Below are 25433 nucleotides of genomic sequence, written 5' to 3' on the forward strand. Positions count from 1 at the left end.
ACACACCCTGGGCAATGGTACTAGCCCCATAACCATGATGTGAGTTGAGAGCTGCCTTCTGTACCGGCCTGTCTCTCCCCGATATTACGATATTGAAACCGTCCCAGGGCTCTCAGCCACAGTACACCCTAAACTGCTTCGCCCACACAGAGGTCGACGGTAGCTAAAGCACGGCTTCTCTACAGTGTTGTTTCTTCGAGTTAGAACGCTAGCTATTAGACTTCCATGCAAAAGTGGGGCTGCCGTGCTAGCGTGATGAAACACATGGGGAGTCGTGTTCTGCCTTTCGCTGGGGCCTGAGTCTCACTCGCAAAAAGCTTTGGACTCCCTTGCAGTGCTCTCACGCACGCACACAACAAAATGCTTGCACCCTCAGGAGCAGCTCTTTTACCTGCAGCACAGGCTCTCTACCGAGTTTTTCCTTCGAGTTAGGTGGCTGTGTTTAAGCCTGCACACACCCACGGGGCAACGGAACTAGCCCCATAACCACGTAGTGAGTTCAGATCTGCCTTATGTGCCAGCCTGTCTCTCCCCCGATATTATGAAATGGAAACCGTCCCCAGGCTCTCAGCCACAGTACACCCTAAACTGCTTCGCCCACAGAGAGGTCGACGGTAGCCAAAGCACGGTTTCTCTACAGTGTTGTTTCTCCCGAGTTAGAAAGCTAGCTGTTAGACTTCCATGCAAAAGTGGGGCCGCAGTCCTAGCTTCATGGAGCAAGTGGGGAGTCGTGTTCTGGCTTCTTCCGGGGCCTGGGTCTCACAAGGAAAATGCTTTTGGACTCACTTGCAGTGCGCTCACGCATGCACACAGCAAAATGCGTCCACCCTGAGGCATGGCTCTTTTAGCCGAAGCAGGAATTCCCTACAGAGTTGTTCCTTTGAGTTAGGTGGTTGGCTTTAGGCCTGCAGGCACCCCCGGGGCAAGGGCACTAGCCTCATCAACCAGAGGTGACTTGAGAGCTGCCTTCCGCACCGGCCTGTTTCTCACTCCATTTCACGTCTGGGACCCTTTCCCCGGTCTCTCGTACACGAGCAGGGTCAAATTCCTCCTGCTTCAGGAACGGCAATGTTAACTCAAGCGCAGTCACTCGAGAGGATTGATTCTTGGTGTTAGTAGCCTGGGAACTAGGCATCCAGGCACACAGGGTACAGCAGTGCTAATCTCCTCAAACAAGAGGTGAGTCGACAGCAGCCTTCCTTCCAGGCCTGCTTCTCACTCCGAGTTACGTTTAGGTTCCATTTCTCATGCTTTCACAAAAACACACAACAGATGAAGTGCACGCTCAGGAAGGGCGATCTTTGCTGAGGCACGGGTTCTCTACAGTTTTGTTCCTTTGCGTTGCGTGGATGGCACTGAGGACTCCACGCACACACGGGAGAGCCGATCTAGTTTCCCGAAACAAGAGTTGAGTCCATAGGGGCCTTCTGCCCATGCTTATTTCTCCCTCCGAATTCGGCTGGGACTCCTTCCCCAGGTTTGCACTCAAGCAGACTTGAAAATGCTGCCACCCTGTGGAGAGGCGAACGAGCTGAAGCTGGGGTTCTTGAGCGGCTTCTTTCTGCCAAATCAGTGTGGAGCCCTTAGCATTCCTATGCACACATGGAGCCGAAGTGTTAGCTTCAGGTAACAAGAGCTGAGTCGAGAGGAGCCTTCTGGCCCGGACTCCTTCTCCCTCGGTTTCACGTAAGGAACCCGTTCCTCAGGCTCTCACCCACGGTAGCCTGGAAAGTGCTTCCTCCCTCAGAGAGGTGGATGGTAGCTAAAGCACGGTTTCTCTACCGTGTTGTTTCTTCCAGGGAGAACGCTAGCGATTAGATTTCCATGCAAAAGTAGGGCCGCAGTGCTAGCTAAATGAAACACACGGGGAGTCGTCTTCTGCCTTTTGCTGGGGCCTGAGTCTCACTCGCAGAAACTTTGGACTCCCTTGCAGTCCTCTCACGCACGCACACAACCAAATGCTTCCACCCTCAGGAGCGGCTGTTTGAGCTGAAGCACGGATTCTCTACCGTGTTTTTCCTTTGAGTTAGGTGGCTGTCTTTCAGCCTGCACACACACCCAGGGCAACGGTACTAGCCCCATAACCATGATGTGAGTTGAGAGCTGCCTTCTGTACCGGCCTGTCTCTCCCCCGATTTTACAAAATGGAAAATGTCCCCAGGCTCTCAGCCACAGTACACCCTAAACTGCTTCGCCCACAGAGAGGTCGACGGTAGCTAAAGCACGGTTTCTCTACTGTGTAGTTTCTTCGAGTTAGAACGCTAGCTCTTAGACTTCCATGCAAATGTGGGGCTGCCGTGCTAGCTTGGTAAAACACATGGGGAGTCGTGTTCTGCCTTTCGCTGGGGCCTGAGTCTCACTCGCAAAATGCTTTGGACTCCCTTGCAGTGCTCTCACGCACGCACACAACAAAAGGCTTCCACCCTTAGGAGCAGCTGTTTTACCTGCAGCTCGGATTCCCTACCGAGTTTTTCCTTCGAGTTAAGTGGCTGTCTTTAAGCCTGCACACACCCACGGGGCAACGGAACTAGCCCCTTAAGCATGTAGTGAGTTGAGAGCTGCCTTCTGTACCGGACTGTCTCTCCCCCTATATTCCGAAATGGAAACCGTCCCCAGGCTGCCAGCCACAGTACACCCTAAACTGCTTCGCCCACACAGAGGTCGACGGTAGCTAAAGCACGGCTTCTCTACAGTGTTGTTTCTTCGACTTAGAACGCTAGCTATTAGACTTCCATGAAAAGTGGCGCTGCCGTGCTAGGTTGATGAAACACATGGGGAGTGGTGTTCTGCCTTTCGCTGGGGCCTGAGTCTCACTCGCAGAAAGCTTTGGACTCCCTTGCAGTGCTCTCACGCACGCACACAACAAAATGCTTCCACCCTCAGGAGCAGCTGTTTTACCTGCAGCACAGGCTCTCTACCGAGTTTTTCCTTCGAGTTAGGTGGCTGTGTTTAAGCCTGCACACACACCCTGGGCAACGGTAGTAGCCCCATAACCATGATGTGAGTTGAGAGCTGCCTTCTGTGCCGGCCTGTCCCTCCACCGATATTATGATATTGAAACCGTCCCAGGGCTCCCAACCTCAGTACACCCTAAACTGCTTCGCCCTCAGAGAGGTCGACGGTAGCTAAAGCACGGTTTCTCTACAGTGTTGTTTCTTCGACTTAGAAAGCTAACTATCAGACTTCCATGCAAAAGTGGGGCCGCAGTATTAGATTCATGGAGCAAGTGGGGAGTCGTGTTCTGGCTTCTTCTGGGGCCTGGGTCTCACAAGGAAAATGCTTTTGGACTCACTTGCTGTGCACTCACGCATGCCCACCACACAATGCGTCCACCCTGAGGCATGGCTCTTTTAGCCGAAGCAGGAATTCTCTACAGAGTTGTTCCTTTGAGTTAGGCGGTTGGCTTATGGCCTGCAGGAACACACGGGGCAAGGGTACTGGCCTCATAAACAAGAGGTGAGTTGAGAGCTGCCTTCCGCACCGGCCTGTTTCTCACTCCATTTCACGTATGGGACCCTTCCCCCGGTCTCTCATACACGAACACTATACAACTCCTGCGGCTTCAGGAACTGCAATGTTAGCTAAAGCGCAGTAAAGCTACAGCATTGATTCTTGGTGTTAGTAGTCTGGTAGGCGAATGAGCTGCACCTGGGATTCTTGACAGGCTTGTTTCTTCCCAGTCAGTGTCGAGCACATAGCATTCCAAGCACACATGGAGCAGTAGTGTTAGCTTCAGGTAGCAAGAGCTGAGTCCAGAGGTGCCTTCTGCCCGGACCTATTTCTCCCTTGGTTTCACGTATGGAACCCGTTCCCCAGGCTCTCAGCCACGGTACTCCGTGTAATACTTCCTCCATCTAGAGGTCGACGGTAGCTAAAGCAGGGTTTCTCTACAGTGTTGTTTCTTCGAGTTAGAACACTAGCTGTTAGACTTCCATGCAAAAGTGGGGCTGCCGTGCTAGCGTGATGAAACACATGGGGAGTCGTGTTCTGCCTTCTGCTGGGGCCTGAGGCTCACTCACAAAAGGCTTTGGACTCCCTTGCAGGGCTCTCATGCACGCACACAACATAATGCTTCCACCTTCAAGAGCGGCTCTTTTAGCTGAAGCATGGATTCTCCAGCGAGTTTTTCCTTCGAGTTAGGCGGTTTTCATGAAGCCTGCACACACACCCGGGGCAACGGTACTAGCCCCATAACCATGGTGTGAGTTGAGAGCTGCCTTCTCTCCGGGCTGTCTCTCCCTCGATTTTAGGAAACGGAACCCGTCCCCAGGCTCTCACCCACCGTACACCCTAAACTGCTTCCTCCCACACAGAGGTCGTCGGTAGCTAAAGCACGGTTTCTCTTCAGTGTTGTTTCTCCGAGTTAGAACGCTTGCTATTAATGTCCACAATAGCCAAACTGTGGAAAGAGCCAAGATGTCCACCAACAGATGAATGGATAAAGAAGAGGGGGTATATATATATATATATACAATGGAATATTATGCAGCCATCAAAAGGAATGAGATCTTGCCCTCTGCAACGACGTGGATGGAACTGGAGGGTATCATGCTGAGCGAAATAAGTCAAACAGAGAAAGACATGTATCATATGACCTCACTGATATGAGGAATTCTTAATCTCAGGAAACAAACTGAGGGTTGCTGGAGTGGGGGCTGGGGTGGGAGGGATGGGGTCACTGGGTGTTGGACACTGGGGAGGGTATGTGTTCTGGTAAGCGCTGTGAATTGTGCAAGACTGTTGAATCTCAGATCTGTACCTCTGAAACAAATAATGCAATATATGTTAAGAAAGAAAAAAAGAAGAAGAAGAATGTAGCAGGAGGGGAAGAATGAAGGGGGGAAAATCGGAGGGGGAGAAGAACCATGAGAGACGATGGACTCTGAAAAACAAACTGAGGGTTCTAGAGGGGAGGGGGGTGGGAGGATGGGTTAGCCTGGTGATGGGTATTGAGCAGGGCACGATCTGCATGGAGCACTGGGTGATATGCACAAACAATGAATCATGGAACACTATATCTAAAACTAATGATGTAATGTATGGGGATTAACATAACAATAAAAACATTTAATAATAATAATAATAAAGAACGCTTGCTATTAGACTTCCATGCAAAAGTGGGGCCGCAGTGCTAGCTTCATGAAACAAGTGGGGAGTCGTGTTCTGTCTTCTGCCGGGGCCTGAGTCCCACACGGAAAATGGGTCTGGACTCCCTTGCAGTGCTCTCACGCACGCACACAACAAAATGCTGCCACCCTCAGGAGCAGCTGTTTTACCTGCAGCACAGGCTCTCAACCGAGTTTTTCCTTCGAGTTAGGTGGCTGTGTTTAAGCCTGCACACACACCCTGGGCAATGGTACTAGCCCCATAACCATGATGTGATTTGAGAGCTGCCTTCTGTACCGGCCTGTCTCTCCCCGATATTACGATATTGAAACCGTCCCAGGGCTCTCAGCCACAGTACACCCTAAACTGCTTCGCCCACACAGAGGTCGACGGTAGCTAAAGCACGGCTTCTCTACAGTGTTGTTTCTTCGAGTTAGAACGCTAGCTATTAGACTTCCATGCAAAAGTGGGGCTGCCGTGCTAGCGTGATGAAACACATGGGGAGTCGTGTTCTGCCTTTCGCTGGGGCCTGAGTCTCACTCGCAAAAAGCTTTGGACTCCCTTGCAGTGCTCTCACGCACGCACACAACAAAATGCTTGCACCCTCAGGAGCAGCTCTTTTACCTGCAGCACAGGCTCTCTACCGAGTTTTTCCTTCGAGTTAGGTGGCTGTGTTTAAGCCTGCACACACCCACGGGGCAACGGAACTAGCCCCATAACCACGTAGTGAGTTCAGATCTGCCTTATGTGCCAGCCTGTCTCTCCCCCGATATTATGAAATGGAAACCGTCCCCAGGCTCTCAGCCACAGTACACCCTAAACTGCTTCGCCCACAGAGAGGTCGACGGTAGCTAAAGCACGGTTTCTCTACAGTGTTGTTTCTCCGAGTTAGAAAGCTAGCTGTTAGACTTCCATGCAAAAGTGGGGCCGCAGTCCTAGCTTCATGGAGCAAGTGGGGAGTCGTGTTCTGGCTTCTTCCGGGGCCTGGGTCTCACAAGGAAAATGCTTTTGGACTCACTTGCAGTGCGCTCACGCATGCACACAGCAAAATGCGTCCACCCTGAGGCATGGCTCTTTTAGCCGAAGCAGGAATTCCCTACAGAGTTGTTCCTTTGAGTTAGGTGGTTGGCTTTAGGCCTGCAGGCACCCCCGGGGCAAGGGCACTAGCCTCATCAACCAGAGGTGACTTGAGAGCTGCCTTCCGCACCGGCCTGTTTCTCACTCCATTTCACGCCTGGGACCCTTTCCCCGGTCTCTCGTACACGAGCAGGGTCAAATTCCTCCTGCTTCAGGAACGGCAATGTTAACTCAAGCGCAGTCACTCTAGAGGATTGATTCTTGGTGTTAGTAGCCTGGGAACTAGGCATCCAGGCACACAGGGTACAGCAGTGCTAATCTCCTCAAACAAGAGGTGAGTCGACAGCAGCCTTCCTTCCAGGCCTGCTTCTCACTCCGAGTTACGTTTAGGTTCCATTTCTCATGCTTTCACAAAAACACACAACAGATGAAGTGCACGCTCAGGAAGGGCGATCTTTGCTGAGGCACGGGTTCTCTACAGTTTTGTTCCTTTGCGTTGCGTGGATGGCACTGAGGACTCCACGCACACACGGGAGAGCCGATCTAGTTTCCCGAAACAAGAGTTGAGTCCATAGGGGCCTTCTGCCCATGCTTATTTCTCCCTCCGAATTCGGCTGGGACTCCTTCCCCAGGTTTGCACTCAAGCAGACTTGAAAATGCTGCCACCCTGTGGAGAGGCGAACGAGCTGAAGCTGGGGTTCTTGAGCGGCTTCTTTCTGCCAAATCAGTGTGGAGCCCTTAGCATTCCTATGCACACATGGAGCCGAAGTGTTAGCTTCAGGTAACAAGAGCTGAGTCGAGAGGAGCCTTCTGGCCCGGACTCCTTCTCCCTCGGTTTCACGTAAGGAACCCGTTCCTCAGGCTCTCACCCACGGTAGCCTGGAAAGTGCTTCCTCCCTCAGAGAGGTGGATGGTAGCTAAAGCACGGTTTCTCTACCGTGTTGTTTCTTCCAGGGAGAACGCTAGCGATTAGATTTCCATGCAAAAGTAGGGCCGCAGTGCTAGCTAAATGAAACACACGGGGAGTCGTCTTCTGCCTTTTGCTGGGGCCTGAGTCTCACTCGCAGAAACTTTGGACTCCCTTGCAGTCCTCTCACGCACGCACACAACCAAATGCTTCCACCCTCAGGAGCGGCTGTTTGAGCTGAAGCACGGATTCTCTACCGTGTTTTTCCTTTGAGTTAGGTGGCTGTCTTTCAGCCTGCACACACACCCAGGGCAACGGTACTAGCCCCATAACCATGATGTGAGTTGAGAGCTGCCTTCTGTACCGGCCTGTCTCTCCCCCGATTTTACAAAATGGAAAATGTCCCCAGGCTCTCAGCCACAGTACACCCTAAACTGCTTCGCCCACAGAGAGGTCGACGGTAGCTAAAGCACGGTTTCTCTACTGTGTAGTTTCTTCGAGTTAGAACGCTAGCTCTTAGACTTCCATGCAAATGTGGGGCTGCCGTGCTAGCTTGGTAAAACACATGGGGAGTCGTGTTCTGCCTTTCGCTGGGGCCTGAGTCTCACTCGCAAAATGCTTTGGACTCCCTTGCAGTGCTCTCACGCACGCACACAACAAAAGGCTTCCACCCTTAGGAGCAGCTGTTTTACCTGCAGCTCGGATTCCCTACCGAGTTTTTCCTTCGAGTTAAGTGGCTGTCTTTAAGCCTGCACACACCCACGGGGCAACGGAACTAGCCCCTTAAGCATGTAGTGAGTTGAGAGCTGCCTTCTGTACCGGACTGTCTCTCCCCCTATATTCCGAAATGGAAACCGTCCCCAGGCTGCCAGCCACAGTACACCCTAAACTGCTTCGCCCACACAGAGGTCGACGGTAGCTAAAGCACGGCTTCTCTACAGTGTTGTTTCTTCGACTTAGAACGCTAGCTATTAGACTTCCCTGAAAAGTGGCGCTGCCGTGCTAGCTTGATGAAACACATGGGGAGTGGTGTTCTGCCTTTCGCTGGGGCCTGAGTCTCACTCGCAGAAAGCTTTGGACTCCCTTGCAGTGCTCTCACGCACGCACACAACAAAATGCTTCCACCCTCAGGAGCAGCTGTTTTACCTGCAGCACAGGCTCTCTACCGAGTTTTTCCTTCGAGTTAGGTGGCTGTGTTTAAGCCTGCACACACACCCTGGGCAACGGTAGTAGCCCCATAACCATGATGTGAGTTGAGAGCTGCCTTCTGTGCCGGCCTGTCCCTCCACCGATATTATGATATTGAAACCGTCCCAGGGCTCCCAACCTCAGTACACCCTAAACTGCTTCGCCCTCAGAGAGGTCGACGGTAGCTAAAGCACGGTTTCTCTACAGTGTTGTTTCTTCGACTTAGAAAGCTAACTATCAGACTTCCATGCAAAAGTGGGGCCGCAGTATTAGATTCATGGAGCAAGTGGGGAGTCGTGTTCTGGCTTCTTCTGGGGCCTGGGTCTCACAAGGAAAATGCTTTTGGACTCACTTGCTGTGCACTCACGCATGCCCACCACACAATGCGTCCACCCTGAGGCATGGCTCTTTTAGCCGAAGCAGGAATTCTCTACAGAGTTGTTCCTTTGAGTTAGGCGGTTGGCTTATGGCCTGCAGGAACACACGGGGCAAGGGTACTGGCCTCATAAACAAGAGGTGAGTTGAGAGCTGCCTTCCGCACCGGCCTGTTTCTCACTCCATTTCACGTATGGGACCCTTTCCCCGGTCTCTCATACACGAACACTATACAACTCCTGCGGCTTCAGGAACTGCAATGTTAGCTAAAGCACAGTAACGCTACAGCATTGATTCTTGGTGTTAGTAGTCTGGTAGGCGAATGAGCTGCACCTGGGATTCTTGACAGGCTTGTTTCTTCCCAGTCAGTGTCGAGCACATAGCATTCCAAGCACACATGGAGCAGTAGTGTTAGCTTCAGGTAGCAAGAGCTGAGTCCAGAGGTGCCTTCTGCCCGGACCTATTTCTCCCTTGGTTTCACGTATGGAACCCGTTCCCCAGGCTCTCAGCCACGGTACTCCGTGTAATACTTCCTCCATCTAGAGGTCGACGGTAGCTAAAGCAGGGTTTCTCTACAGTGTTGTTTCTTCGAGTTAGAACACTAGCTGTTAGACTTCCATGCAAAAGTGGGGCTGCCGTGCTAGCGTGATGAAACACATGGGGAGTCGTGTTCTGCCTTCTGCTGGGGCCTGAGGCTCACTCACAAAAGGCTTTGGACTCCCTTGCAGGGCTCTCATGCACGCACACAACATAATGCTTCCACCTTCAAGAGCGGCTCTTTTAGCTGAAGCATGGATTCTCCAGCGAGTTTTTCCTTCGAGTTAGGCGGTTTTCATGAAGCCTGCACACACACCCGGGGCAACGGTACTAGCCCCATAACCATGGTGTGAGTTGAGAGCTGCCTTCTCTCCGGGCTGTCTCTCCCTCGATTTTAGGAAACGGAACCCGTCCCCAGGCTCTCACCCACCGTACACCCTAAACTGCTTCCTCCCACACAGAGGTCGTCGGTAGCTAAAGCACGGTTTCTCTTCAGTGTTGTTTCTCCGAGTTAGAACGCTTGCTATTAATGTCCACAATAGCCAAACTGTGGAAAGAGCCAAGATGTCCACCAACAGATGAATGGATAAAGAAGAGGGGGTATATATATATATATATATACAATGGAATATTATGCAGCCATCAAAAGGAATGAGATCTTGCCCTCTGCAACGACGTGGATGGAACTGGAGGGTATCATGCTGAGCGAAATAAGTCAAACAGAGAAAGACATGTATCATATGACCTCACTGATATGAGGAATTCTTAATCTCAGGAAACAAACTGAGGGTTGCTGGAGTGGGGGCTGGGGTGGGAGGGATGGGGTCACTGGGTGTTGGACACTGGGGAGGGTATGTGTTCTGGTAAGCGCTGTGAATTGTGCAAGACTGTTGAATCTCAGATCTGTACCTCTGAAACAAATAATGCAATATATGTTAAGAAAGAAAAAAAGAAGAAGAAGAATGTAGCAGGAGGGGAAGAATGAAGGGGGGAAAATCGGAGGGGGAGAAGAACCATGAGAGACGATGGACTCTGAAAAACAAACTGAGGGTTCTAGAGGGGAGGGGGGTGGGAGGATGGGTTAGCCTGGTGATGGGTATTGAGCAGGGCACGATCTGCATGGAGCACTGGGTGATATGCACAAACAATGAATCATGGAACACTATATCTAAAACTAATGATGTAATGTATGGGGATTAACATAACAATAAAAACATTTAATAATAATAATAATAAAGAACGCTTGCTATTAGACTTCCATGCAAAAGTGGGGCCGCAGTGCTAGCTTCATGAAACAAGTGGGGAGTCGTGTTCTGTCTTCTGCCGGGGCCTGAGTCCCACACGGAAAATGGGTCTGGACTCCCTTGCAGTGCTCTCACGCACGCACACAACAAAATGCTGCCACCCTCAGGAGCAGCTGTTTTACCTGCAGCACAGGCTCTCAACCGAGTTTTTCCTTCGAGTTAGGTGGCTGTGTTTAAGCCTGCACACACACCCTGGGCAATGGTACTAGCCCCATAACCATGATGTGATTTGAGAGCTGCCTTCTGTACCGGCCTGTCTCTCCCCGATATTACGATATTGAAACCGTCCCAGGGCTCTCAGCCACAGTACACCCTAAACTGCTTCGCCCACACAGAGGTCGACGGTAGCTAAAGCACGGCTTCTCTACAGTGTTGTTTCTTCGAGTTAGAACGCTAGCTATTAGACTTCCATGCAAAAGTGGGGCTGCCGTGCTAGCGTGATGAAACACATGGGGAGTCGTGTTCTGCCTTTCGCTGGGGCCTGAGTCTCACTCGCAAAAAGCTTTGGACTCCCTTGCAGTGCTCTCACGCGCGCACACAACAAAATGCTTGCACCCTCAGGAGCAGCTCTTTTACCTGCAGCACAGGCTCTCTACCGAGTTTTTCCTTCGAGTTAGGTGGCTGTGTTTAAGCCTGCACACACCCACGGGGCAACGGAACTAGCCCCATAACCACGTAGTGAGTTCAGATCTGCCTTATGTGCCAGCCTGTCTCTCCCCCGATATTATGAAATGGAAACCGTCCCCAGGCTCTCAGCCACAGTACACCCTAAACTGCTTCGCCCACAGAGAGGTCGACGGTAGCTAAAGCACGGTTTCTCTACAGTGTTGTTTCTCCGAGTTAGAAAGCTAGCTGTTAGACTTCCATGCAAAAGTGGGGCCGCAGTCCTAGCTTCATGGAGCAAGTGGGGAGTCGTGTTCTGGCTTCTTCCGGGGCCTGGGTCTCACAAGGAAAATGCTTTTGGACTCACTTGCAGTGCGCTCACGCATGCACACAGCAAAATGCGTCCACCCTGAGGCATGGCTCTTTTAGCCGAAGCAGGAATTCCCTACAGAGTTGTTCCTTTGAGTTAGGTGGTTGGCTTTAGGCCTGCAGGCACCCCCGGGGCAAGGGTACTAGCCTCATCAACCAGAGGTGACTTGAGAGCTGCCTTCCGCACCGGCCTGTTTCTCACTCCATTTCACGTCTGGGACCCTTTCCCCGGTCTCTCGTACACGAGCAGGGTCAAATTCCTCCTGCTTCAGGAACGGCAATGTTAACTCAAGCGCAGTCACTCTAGAGGATTGATTCTTGGTGTTAGTAGCCTGGGAACTAGGCATCCAGGCACACAGGGTACAGCAGTGCTAATCTCCTCAAACAAGAGGTGAGTCGACAGCAGCCTTCCTTCCAGGCCTGCTTCTCACTCCGAGTTACGTTTAGGTTCCATTTCTCATGCTTTCACAAAAACACACAACAGATGAAGTGCACGCTCAGGAAGGGCGATCTTTGCTGAGGCACGGGTTCTCTACAGTTTTGTTCCTTTGCGTTGCGTGGATGGCACTGAGGACTCCACGCACACACGGGAGAGCCGATCTAGTTTCCCGAAACAAGAGTTGAGTCCATAGGGGCCTTCTGCCCATGCTTATTTCTCCCTCCGAATTCGGCTGGGACTCCTTCCCCAGGTTTGCACTCAAGCAGACTTGAAAATGCTGCCACCCTGTGGAGAGGCGAACGAGCTGAAGCTGGGGTTCTTGAGCGGCTTCTTTCTGCCAAATCAGTGTGGAGCCCTTAGCATTCCTATGCACACATGGAGCCGAAGTGTTAGCTTCAGGTAACAAGAGCTGAGTCGAGAGGAGCCTTCTGGCCCGGACTCCTTCTCCCTCGGTTTCACGTAAGGAACCCGTTCCTCAGGCTCTCACCCACGGTAGCCTGGAAAGTGCTTCCTCCCTCAGAGAGGTGGATGGTAGCTAAAGCACGGTTTCTCTACCGTGTTGTTTCTTCCAGGGAGAACGCTAGCGATTAGATTTCCATGCAAAAGTAGGGCCGCAGTGCTAGCTAAATGAAACACACGGGGAGTCGTCTTCTGCCTTTTGCTGGGGCCTGAGTCTCACTCGCAGAAACTTTGGACTCCCTTGCAGTCCTCTCACGCACGCACACAACCAAATGCTTCCACCCTCAGGAGCGGCTGTTTGAGCTGAAGCACGGATTCTCTACCGTGTTTTTCCTTTGAGTTAGGTGGCTGTCTTTCAGCCTGCACACACACCCAGGGCAACGGTACTAGCCCCATAACCATGATGTGAGTTGAGAGCTGCCTTCTGTACCGGCCTGTCTCTCCCCCGATTTTACAAAATGGAAAATGTCCCCAGGCTCTCAGCCACAGTACACCCTAAACTGCTTCGCCCACAGAGAGGTCGACGGTAGCTAAAGCACGGTTTCTCTACTGTGTAGTTTCTTCGAGTTAGAACGCTAGCTCTTAGACTTCCATGCAAATGTGGGGCTGCCGTGCTAGCTTGGTAAAACACATGGGGAGTCGTGTTCTGCCTTTCGCTGGGGCCTGAGTCTCACTCGCAAAATGCTTTGGACTCCCTTGCAGTGCTCTCACGCACGCACACAACAAAAGGCTTCCACCCTTAGGAGCAGCTGTTTTACCTGCAGCTCGGATTCCCTACCGAGTTTTTCCTTCGAGTTAAGTGGCTGTCTTTAAGCCTGCACACACCCACGGGGCAACGGAACTAGCCCCTTAAGCATGTAGTGAGTTGAGAGCTGCCTTCTGTACCGGACTGTCTCTCCCCCTATATTCCGAAATGGAAACCGTCCCCAGGCTGCCAGCCACAGTACACCCTAAACTGCTTCGCCCACACAGAGGTCGACGGTAGCTAAAGCACGGCTTCTCTACAGTGTTGTTTCTTCGACTTAGAACGCTAGCTATTAGACTTCCCTGAAAAGTGGCGCTGCCGTGCTAGCTTGATGAAACACATGGGGAGTGGTGTTCTGCCTTTCGCTGGGGCCTGAGTCTCACTCGCAGAAAGCTTTGGACTCCCTTGCAGTGCTCTCACGCACGCACACAACAAAATGCTTCCACCCTCAGGAGCAGCTGTTTTACCTGCAGCACAGGCTCTCTACCGAGTTTTTCCTTCGAGTTAGGTGGCTGTGTTTAAGCCTGCACACACACCCTGGGCAACGGTAGTAGCCCCATAACCATGATGTGAGTTGAGAGCTGCCTTCTGTGCCGGCCTGTCCCTCCACCGATATTATGATATTGAAACCGTCCCAGGGCTCCCAACCTCAGTACACCCTAAACTGCTTCGCCCTCAGAGAGGTCGACGGTAGCTAAAGCACGGTTTCTCTACAGTGTTGTTTCTTCGACTTAGAAAGCTAACTATCAGACTTCCATGCAAAAGTGGGGCCGCAGTATTAGATTCATGGAGCAAGTGGGGAGTCGTGTTCTGGCTTCTTCTGGGGCCTGGGTCTCACAAGGAAAATGCTTTTGGACTCACTTGCTGTGCACTCACGCATGCCCACCACACAATGCGTCCACCCTGAGGCATGGCTCTTTTAGCCGAAGCAGGAATTCTCTACAGAGTTGTTCCTTTGAGTTAGGCGGTTGGCTTATGGCCTGCAGGAACACACGGGGCAAGGGTACTGGCCTCATAAACAAGAGGTGAGTTGAGAGCTGCCTTCCGCACCGGCCTGTTTCTCACTCCATTTCACGTATGGGACCCTTTCCCCGGTCTCTCATACACGAACACTATACAACTCCTGCGGCTTCAGGAACTGCAATGTTAGCTAAAGCGCAGTAACGCTACAGCATTGATTCTTGGTGTTAGTAGTCTGGTAGGCGAATGAGCTGCACCTGGGATTCTTGACAGGCTTGTTTCTTCCCAGTCAGTGTCGAGCACATAGCATTCCAAGCACACATGGAGCAGTAGTGTTAGCTTCAGGTAGCAAGAGCTGAGTCCAGAGGTGCCTTCTGCCCGGACCTATTTCTCCCTTGGTTTCACGTATGGAACCCGTTCCCCAGGCTCTCAGCCACGGTACTCCGTGTAATACTTCCTCCATCTAGAGGTCGACGGTAGCTAAAGCAGGGTTTCTCTACAGTGTTGTTTCTTCGAGTTAGAACACTAGCTGTTAGACTTCCATGCAAAAGTGGGGCTGCCGTGCTAGCGTGATGAAACACATGGGGAGTCGTGTTCTGCCTTCTGCTGGGGCCTGAGGCTCACTCACAAAAGGCTTTGGACTCCCTTGCAGGGCTCTCATGCACGCACACAACATAATGCTTCCACCTTCAAGAGCGGCTCTTTTAGCTGAAGCATGGATTCTCCAGCGAGTTTTTCCTTCGAGTTAGGCGGTTTTCATGAAGCCTGCACACACACCCGGGGCAACGGTACTAGCCCCATAACCATGGTGTGAGTTGAGAGCTGCCTTCTCTCCGGGCTGTCTCTCCCTCGATTTTAGGAAACGGAACCCGTCCCCAGGCTCTCACCCACCGTACACCCTAAACTGCTTCCTCCCACACAGAGGTCGTCGGTAGCTAAAGCACGGTTTCTCTTCAGTGTTGTTTCTCCGAGTTAGAACGCTTGCTATTAATGTCCACAATAGCCAAACTGTGGAAAGAGCCAAGATGTCCACCAACAGATGAATGGATAAAGAAGAGGGGGTATATATATATATATATACAATGGAATATTATGCAGCCATCAAAAGGAATGAGATCTTGCCCTCTGCAACGACGTGGATGGAACTGGAGGGTATCATGCTGAGCGAAATAAGTCAAACAGAGAAAGACATGTATCATATGACCTCACTGATATGAGGAATTCTTAATCTCAGGAAACAAACTGAGGGTTGCTGGAGTGGGGGCTGGGGTGGGAGGGATGGGGTCACTGGGTGTTGGACACTGGGGAGGGTATGTGTTCTGGTAAGCGCTGTGAATTGTGCAAGACTGTTGAATCTCAGATCTGTACCTCTGAAACAAATAATGCAATATATGTTAAGAAAGAAAAAAAGAAGAAGAAGAATGTAGCAGGAGGGGAAGAATGAAGGGGGGAAAATCGGAGGGGGAGAAGAACCATGAGAGACGATGGACTCTGAAAAACAAACTGAGGGTTCTAGAGGGGAGGGGGGTGGGAGGATGGGTTAGCCTGGTGATGGGTATTGAGCAGGGCACGATCTGCATGGAGCACTGGGTGATATGCACAAACAATGAATCATGGAACACTATATCTAAAACTAATGATGTAATGTATGGGGATTAACATAACAATAAAAACATTTAATAATAATAATAATAAAGAACGCTTGCTATTAGACTTCCATGCAAAAGTGGGGCCGCAGTGCTAGCTTCATGAAACAAGTGGGGAGTCGTGTTCTGTCTTCTGCCGGGGCCTGAGTCCCACACGGAAAATGGGTCTGGACTCCCTTGCAGTGCTCTCACGCACGCACACAACAAAATGCTGCCACCCTCAGGAGCAGCTGTTTTACCTGCAGCACAGGCTCTCAACCGAGTTTTTCCTTCGAGTTAGGTGGCTGTGTTTAAGCCTGCACACACACCCTGGGCAATGGTACTAGCCCCATAACCATGATGTGATTTGAGAGCTGCCTTCTGTACCGGCCTGTCTCTCCCCGATATTACGATATTGAAACCGTCCCAGGGCTCTCAGCCACAGTACACCCTAAACTGCTTCGCCCACACAGAGGTCGACGGTAGCTAAAGCACGGCTTCTCTACAGTGTTGTTTCTTCGAGTTAGAACGCTAGCTATTAGACTTCCATGCAAAAGTGGGGCTGCCGTGCTAGCGTGATGAAACACATGGGGAGTCGTGTTCTGCCTTTCGCTGGGGCCTGAGTCTCACTCGCAAAAAGCTTTGGACTCCCTTGCAGTGCTCTCACGCACGCACACAACAAAATGCTTGCACCCTCAGGAGCAGCTCTTTTACCTGCAGCACAGGCTCTCTACCGAGTTTTTCCTTCGAGTTAGGTGGCTGTGTTTAAGCCTGCACACACCCACGGGGCAACGGAACTAGCCCCATAACCACGTAGTGAGTTCAGATCTGCCTTATGTGCCAGCCTGTCTCTCCCCCGATATTATGAAATGGAAACCGTCCCCAGGCTCTCAGCCACAGTACACCCTAAACTGCTTCGCCCACAGAGAGGTCGACGGTAGCTAAAGCACGGTTTCTCTACAGTGTTGTTTCTCCGAGTTAGAAAGCTAGCTGTTAGACTTCCATGCAAAAGTGGGGCCGCAGTCCTAGCTTCATGGAGCAAGTGGGGAGTCGTGTTCTGGCTTCTTCCGGGGCCTGGGTCTCACAAGGAAAATGCTTTTGGACTCACTTGCAGTGCGCTCACGCATGCACACAGCAAAATGCGTCCACCCTGAGGCATGGCTCTTTTAGCCGAAGCAGGAATTCCCTACAGAGTTGTTCCTTTGAGTTAGGTGGTTGGCTTTAGGCCTGCAGGCACCCCCGGGGCAAGGGTACTAGCCTCATCAACCAGAGGTGACTTGAGAGCTGCCTTCCGCACCGGCCTGTTTCTCACTCCATTTCACGTCTGGGACCCTTTCCCCGGTCTCTCGTACACGAGCAGGGTCAAATTCCTCCTGCTTCAGGAACGGCAATGTTAACTCAAGCGCAGTCACTCTAGAGGATTGATTCTTGGTGTTAGTAGCCTGGGAACTAGGCATCCAGGCACACAGGGTACAGCAGTGCTAATCTCCTCAAACAAGAGGTGAGTCGACAGCAGCCTTCCTTCCAGGCCTGCTTCTCACTCCGAGTTACGTTTAGGTTCCATTTCTCATGCTTTCACAAAAACACACAACAGATGAAGTGCACGCTCAGGAAGGGCGATCTTTGCTGAGGCACGGGTTCTCTACAGTTTTGTTCCTTTGCGTTGCGTGGATGGCACTGAGGACTCCACGCACACACGGGAGAGCCGATCTAGTTTCCCGAAACAAGAGTTGAGTCCATAGGGGCCTTCTGCCCATGCTTATTTCTCCCTCCGAATTCGGCTGGGACTCCTTCCCCAGGTTTGCACTCAAGCAGACTTGAAAATGCTGCCACCCTGTGGAGAGGCGAACGAGCTGAAGCTGGGGTTCTTGAGCGGCTTCTTTCTGCCAAATCAGTGTGGAGCCCTTAGCATTCCTATGCACACATGGAGCCGAAGTGTTAGCTTCAGGTAACAAGAGCTGAGTCGAGAGGAGCCTTCTGGCCCGGACTCCTTCTCCCTCGGTTTCACGTAAGGAACCCGTTCCTCAGGCTCTCACCCACGGTAGCCTGGAAAGTGCTTCCTCCCTCAGAGAGGTGGATGGTAGCTAAAGCACGGTTTCTCTACCGTGTTGTTTCTTCCAGGGAGAACGCTAGCGATTAGATTTCCATGCAAAAGTAGGGCCGCAGTGCTAGCTAAATGAAACACACGGGGAGTCGTCTTCTGCCTTTTGCTGGGGCCTGAGTCTCACTCGCAGAAACTTTGGACTCCCTTGCAGTCCTCTCACGCACGCACACAACCAAATGCTTCCACCCTCAGGAGCGGCTGTTTGAGCTGAAGCACGGATTCTCTACCGTGTTTTTCCTTTGAGTTAGGTGGCTGTCTTTCAGCCTGCACACACACCCAGGGCAACGGTACTAGCCCCATAACCATGATGTGAGTTGAGAGCTGCCTTCTGTACCGGCCTGTCTCTCCCCCGATTTTACAAAATGGAAAATGTCCCCAGGCTCTCAGCCACAGTACACCCTAAACTGCTTCGCCCACAGAGAGGTCGACGGTAGCTAAAGCACGGTTTCTCTACTGTGTAGTTTCTTCGAGTTAGAACGCTAGCTCTTAGACTTCCATGCAAATGTGGGGCTGCCGTGCTAGCTTGGTAAAACACATGGGGAGTCGTGTTCTGCCTTTCGCTGGGGCCTGAGTCTCACTCGCAAAATGCTTTGGACTCCCTTGCAGTGCTCTCACGCACGCACACAACAAAAGGCTTCCACCCTTAGGAGCAGCTGTTTTACCTGCAGCTCGGATTCCCTACCGAGTTTTTCCTTCGAGTTAAGTGGCTGTCTTTAAGCCTGCACACACCCACGGGGCAACGGAACTAGCCCCTTAAGCATGTAGTGAGTTGAGAGCTGCCTTCTGTACCGGACTGTCTCTCCCCCTATATTCCGAAATGGAAACCGTCCCCAGGCTGCCAGCCACAGTACACCCTAAACTGCTTCGCCCACACAGAGGTCGACGGTAGCTAAAGCACGGCTTCTCTACAGTGTTGTTTCTTCGACTTAGAACGCTAGCTATTAGACTTCCCTGAAAAGTGGCGCTGCCGTGCTAGGTTGATGAAACACATGGGGAGTGGTGTTCTGCCTTTCGCTGGGGCCTAGTCTCACTCGCAGAAAGCTTTGGACTCCCTTGCAGTGCTCTCACGCACGCACACAACAAAATGCTTCCACCCTCAGGAGCAGCTGTTTTACCTGCAGCACAGGCTCTCTACCGAGTTTTTCCTTCGAGTTAGGTGGCTGTGTTTAAGCCTGCACACACACCCTGGGCAACGGTAGTAGCCCCATAACCATGATGTGAGTTGAGAGCTGCCTTCTGTGCCGGCCTGTCCCTCCACCGATATTATGATATTGAAACCGTCCCAGGGCTCCCAACCTCAGTACACCCTAAACTGCTTCGCCCTCAGAGAGGTCGACGGTAGCTAAAGCACGGTTTCTCTACAGTGTTGTTTCTTCGACTTAGAAAGCTAACTATCAGACTTCCATGCAAAAGTGGGGCCGCAGTATTAGATTCATGGAGCAAGTGGGGAGTCGTGTTCTGGCTTCTTCTGGGGCCTGGGTCTCACAAGGAAAATGCTTTTGGACTCACTTGCTGTGCACTCACGCATGCCCACCACACAATGCGTCCACCCTGAGGCATGGCTCTTTTAGCCGAAGCAGGAATTCTCTACAGAGTTGTTCCTTTGAGTTAGGCGGTTGGCTTATGGCCTGCAGGAACACACGGGGCAAGGGTACTGGCCTCATAAACAAGAGGTGAGTTGAGAGCTGCCTTCCGCACCGGCCTGTTTCTCACTCCATTTCACGTATGGGACCCTTTCCCCGGTCTCTCATACACGAACACTATACCACTCCTGCGGCTTCAGGAACTGCAATGTTAGCTAAAGCGCAGTAAAGCTACAGCATTGATTCTTGGTGTTAGTAGTCTGGTAGGCGAATGAGCTGCACCTGGGATTCTTGACAGGCTTGTTTCTTCCCAGTCAGTGTCGAGCACATAGCATTCCAAGCACACATGGAGCAGTAGTGTTAGCTTCAGGTAGCAAGAGCTGAGTCCAGAGGTGCCTTCTGCCCGGACCTATTTCTCCCTTGGTTTCACGTATGGAACCCGTTCCCCAGGCTCTCAGCCACGGTACTCCGTGTAATACTTCCTCCATCTAGAGGTCGACGGTAGCTAAAGCAGGGTTTCTCTACAGTGTTGTTTCTTCGAGTTAGAACACTAGCTGTTAGACTTCCATGCAAAAGTGGGGCTGCCGTGCTAGCGTGATGAAACACATGGGGAGTCGTGTTCTGCCTTCTGCTGGGGCCTGAGGCTCACTCACAAAAGGCTTTGGACTCCCTTGCAGGGCTCTCATGCACGCACACAACATAATGCTTCCACCTTCAAGAGCGGCTCTTTTAGCTGAAGCATGGATTCTCCAGCGAGTTTTTCCTTCGAGTTAGGCGGTTTTCATGAAGCCTGCACACACACCCGGGGCAACGGTACTAGCCCCATAACCATGGTGTGAGTTGAGAGCTGCCTTCTCTCCGGGCTGTCTCTCCCTCGATTTTAGGAAACGGAACCCGTCCCCAGGCTCTCACCCACCGTACACCCTAAACTGCTTCCTCCCACACAGAGGTCGTCGGTAGCTAAAGCACGGTTTCTCTTCAGTGTTGTTTCTCCGAGTTAGAACGCTTGCTATTAATGTCCACAATAGCCAAACTGTGGAAAGAGCCAAGATGTCCACCAACAGATGAATGGATAAAGAAGAGGGGGTATATATATATATATATACAATGGAATATTATGCAGCCATCAAAAGGAATGAGATCTTGCCCTCTGCAACGACGTGGATGGAACTGGAGGGTATCATGCTGAGCGAAATAAGTCAAACAGAGAAAGACATGTATCATATGACCTCACTGATATGAGGAATTCTTAATCTCAGGAAACAAACTGAGGGTTGCTGGAGTGGGGGCTGGGGTGGGAGGGATGGGGTCACTGGGTGTTGGACACTGGGGAGGGTATGTGTTCTGGTAAGCGCTGTGAATTGTGCAAGACTGTTGAATCTCAGATCTGTACCTCTGAAACAAATAATGCAATATATGTTAAGAAAGAAAAAAAGAAGAAGAAGAATGTAGCAGGAGGGGAAGAATGAAGGGGGGAAAATCGGAGGGGGAGAAGAACCATGAGAGACGATGGACTCTGAAAAACAAACTGAGGGTTCTAGAGGGGAGGGGGGTGGGAGGATGGGTTAGCCTGGTGATGGGTATTGAGCAGGGCACGATCTGCATGGAGCACTGGGTGATATGCACAAACAATGAATCATGGAACACTATATCTAAAACTAATGATGTAATGTATGGGGATTAACATAACAATAAAAACATTTAATAATAATAATAATAAAGAACGCTTGCTATTAGACTTCCATGCAAAAGTGGGGCCGCAGTGCTAGCTTCATGAAACAAGTGGGGAGTCGTGTTCTGTCTTCTGCCGGGGCCTGAGTCCCACACGGAAAATGGGTCTGGACTCCCTTGCAGTGCTCTCACGCACGCACACAACAAAATGCTGCCACCCTCAGGAGCAGCTGTTTTACCTGCAGCACAGGCTCTCAACCGAGTTTTTCCTTCGAGTTAGGTGGCTGTGTTTAAGCCTGCACACACACCCTGGGCAATGGTACTAGCCCCATAACCATGATGTGATTTGAGAGCTGCCTTCTGTACCGGCCTGTCTCTCCCCGATATTACGATATTGAAACCGTCCCAGGGCTCTCAGCCACAGTACACCCTAAACTGCTTCGCCCACACAGAGGTCGACGGTAGCTAAAGCACGGCTTCTCTACAGTGTTGTTTCTTCGAGTTAGAACGCTAGCTATTAGACTTCCATGCAAAAGTGGGGCTGCCGTGCTAGCGTGATGAAACACATGGGGAGTCGTGTTCTGCCTTTCGCTGGGGCCTGAGTCTCACTCGCAAAAAGCTTTGGACTCCCTTGCAGTGCTCTCACGCACGCACACAACAAAATGCTTGCACCCTCAGGAGCAGCTCTTTTACCTGCAGCACAGGCTCTCTACCGAGTTTTTCCTTCGAGTTAGGTGGCTGTGTTTAAGCCTGCACACACCCACGGGGCAACGGAACTAGCCCCATAACCACGTAGTGAGTTCAGATCTGCCTTATGTGCCAGCCTGTCTCTCCCCCGATATTATGAAATGGAAACCGTCCCCAGGCTCTCAGCCACAGTACACCCTAAACTGCTTCGCCCACAGAGAGGTCGACGGTAGCTAAAGCACGGTTTCTCTACAGTGTTGTTTCTCCGAGTTAGAAAGCTAGCTGTTAGACTTCCATGCAAAAGTGGGGCCGCAGTCCTAGCTTCATGGAGCAAGTGGGGAGTCGTGTTCTGGCTTCTTCCGGGGCCTGGGTCTCACAAGGAAAATGCTTTTGGACTCACTTGCAGTGCGCTCACGCATGCACACAGCAAAATGCGTCCACCCTGAGGCATGGCTCTTTTAGCCGAAGCAGGAATTCCCTACAGAGTTGTTCCTTTGAGTTAGGTGGTTGGCTTTAGGCCTGCAGGCACCCCCGGGGCAAGGGTACTAGCCTCATCAACCAGAGGTGACTTGAGAGCTGCCTTCCGCACCGGCCTGTTTCTCACTCCATTTCACGTCTGGGACCCTTTCCCCGGTCTCTCGTACACGAGCAGGGTCAAATTCCTCCTGCTTCAGGAACGGCAATGTTAACTCAAGCGCAGTCACTCTAGAGGATTGATTCTTGGTGTTAGTAGCCTGGGAACTAGGCATCCAGGCACACAGGGTACAGCAGTGCTAATCTCCTCAAACAAGAGGTGAGTCGACAGCAGCCTTCCTTCCAGGCCTGCTTCTCACTCCGAGTTACGTTTAGGTTCCATTTCTCATGCTTTCACAAAAACACACAACAGATGAAGTGCACGCTCAGGAAGGGCGATCTTTGCTGAGGCACGGGTTCTCTACAGTTTTGTTCCTTTGCGTTGCGTGGATGGCACTGAGGACTCCACGCACACACGGGAGAGCCGATCTAGTTTCCCGAAACAAGAGTTGAGTCCATAGGGGCCTTCTGCCCATGCTTATTTCTCCCTCCGAATTCGGCTGGGACTCCTTCCCCAGGTTTGCACTCAAGCAGACTTGAAAATGCTGCCACCCTGTGGAGAGGCGAACGAGCTGAAGCTGGGGTTCTTGAGCGGCTTCTTTCTGCCAAATCAGGGTGGAGCCCTTAGCATTCCTATGCACACATGGAGCCGAAGTGTTAGCTTCAGGTAACAAGAGCTGAGTCGAGAGGAGCCTTCTGGCCCGGACTCCTTCTCCCTCGGTTTCACGTAAGGAACCCGTTCCTCAGGCTCTCACCCACGGTAGCCTGGAAAGTGCTTCCTCCCTCAGAGAGGTGGATGGTAGCTAAAGCACGGTTTCTCTACCGTGTTGTTTCTTCCAGGGAGAACGCTAGCGATTAGATTTCCATGCAAAAGTAGGGCCGCAGTGCTAGCTAAATGAAACACACGGGGAGTCGTCTTCTGCCTTTTGCTGGGGCCTGAGTCTCACTCGCAGAAACTTTGGACTCCCTTGCAGTCCTCTCACGCACGCACACAACCAAATGCTTCCACCCTCAGGAGCGGCTGTTTGAGCTGAAGCACGGATTCTCTACCGTGTTTTTCCTTTGAGTTAGGTGGCTGTCTTTCAGCCTGCACACACACCCAGGGCAACGGTACTAGCCCCATAACCATGATGTGAGTTGAGAGCTGCCTTCTGTACCGGCCTGTCTCTCCCCCGATTTTACAAAATGGAAAATGTCCCCAGGCTCTCAGCCACAGTACACCCTAAACTGCTTCGCCCACAGAGAGGTCGACGGTAGCTAAAGCACGGTTTCTCTACTGTGTAGTTTCTTCGAGTTAGAACGCTAGCTCTTAGACTTCCATGCAAATGTGGGGCTGCCGTGCTAGCTTGGTAAAACACATGGGGAGTCGTGTTCTGCCTTTCGCTGGGGCCTGAGTCTCACTCGCAAAATGCTTTGGACTCCCTTGCAGTGCTCTCACGCACGCACACAACAAAAGGCTTCCACCCTTAGGAGCAGCTGTTTTACCTGCAGCTCGGATTCCCTACCGAGTTTTTCCTTCGAGTTAAGTGGCTGTCTTTAAGCCTGCACACACCCACGGGGCAACGGAACTAGCCCCTTAAGCATGTAGTGAGTTGAGAGCTGCCTTCTGTACCGGACTGTCTCTCCCCCTATATTCCGAAATGGAAACCGTCCCCAGGCTGCCAGCCACAGTACACCCTAAACTGCTTCGCCCACACAGAGGTCGACGGTAGCTAAAGCACGGCTTCTCTACAGTGTTGTTTCTTCGACTTAGAACGCTAGCTATTAGACTTCCATGAAAAGTGGCGCTGCCGTGCTAGGTTGATGAAACACATGGGGAGTGGTGTTCTGCCTTTCGCTGGGGCCTGAGTCTCACTCGCAGAAAGCTTTGGACTCCCTTGCAGTGCTCTCACGCACGCACACAACAAAATGCTTCCACCCTCAGGAGCAGCTGTTTTACCTGCAGCACAGGCTCTCTACCGAGTTTTTCCTTCGAGTTAGGTGGCTGTGTTTAAGCCTGCACACACACCCTGGGCAACGGTAGTAGCCCCATAACCATGATGTGAGTTGAGAGCTGCCTTCTGTGCCGGCCTGTCCCTCCACCGATATTATGATATTGAAACCGTCCCAGGGCTCCCAACCTCAGTACACCCTAAACTGCTTCGCCCTCAGAGAGGTCGACGGTAGCTAAAGCACGGTTTCTCTACAGTGTTGTTTCTTCGACTTAGAAAGCTAACTATCAGACTTCCATGCAAAAGTGGGGCCGCAGTATTAGATTCATGGAGCAAGTGGGGAGTCGTGTTCTGGCTTCTTCTGGGGCCTGGGTCTCACAAGGAAAATGCTTTTGGACTCACTTGCTGTGCACTCACGCATGCCCACCACACAATGCGTCCACCCTGAGGCATGGCTCTTTTAGCCGAAGCAGGAATTCTCTACAGAGTTGTTCCTTTGAGTTAGGCGGTTGGCTTATGGCCTGCAGGAACACACGGGGCAAGGGTACTGGCCTCATAAACAAGAGGTGAGTTGAGAGCTGCCTTCCGCACCGGCCTGTTTCTCACTCCATTTCACGTATGGGACCCTTCCCCCGGTCTCTCATACACGAACACTATACAACTCCTGCGGCTTCAGGAACTGCAATGTTAGCTAAAGCGCAGTAAAGCTACAGCATTGATTCTTGGTGTTAGTAGTCTGGTAGGCGAATGAGCTGCACCTGGGATTCTTGACAGGCTTGTTTCTTCCCAGTCAGTGTCGAGCACATAGCATTCCAAGCACACATGGAGCAGTAGTGTTAGCTTCAGGTAGCAAGAGCTGAGTCCAGAGGTGCCTTCTGCCCGGACCTATTTCTCCCTTGGTTTCACGTATGGAACCCGTTCCCCAGGCTCTCAGCCACGGTACTCCGTGTAATACTTCCTCCATCTAGAGGTCGACGGTAGCTAAAGCAGGGTTTCTCTACAGTGTTGTTTCTTCGAGTTAGAACACTAGCTGTTAGACTTCCATGCAAAAGTGGGGCTGCCGTGCTAGCGTGATGAAACACATGGGGAGTCGTGTTCTGCCTTCTGCTGGGGCCTGAGGCTCACTCACAAAAGGCTTTGGACTCCCTTGCAGGGCTCTCATGCACGCACACAACATAATGCTTCCACCT

This window comes from Halichoerus grypus, chromosome 3 (genome assembly GCF_964656455.1).
Source record: "Halichoerus grypus chromosome 3, mHalGry1.hap1.1, whole genome shotgun sequence".
Taxonomy (NCBI): domain Eukaryota; kingdom Metazoa; phylum Chordata; class Mammalia; order Carnivora; family Phocidae; genus Halichoerus; species Halichoerus grypus.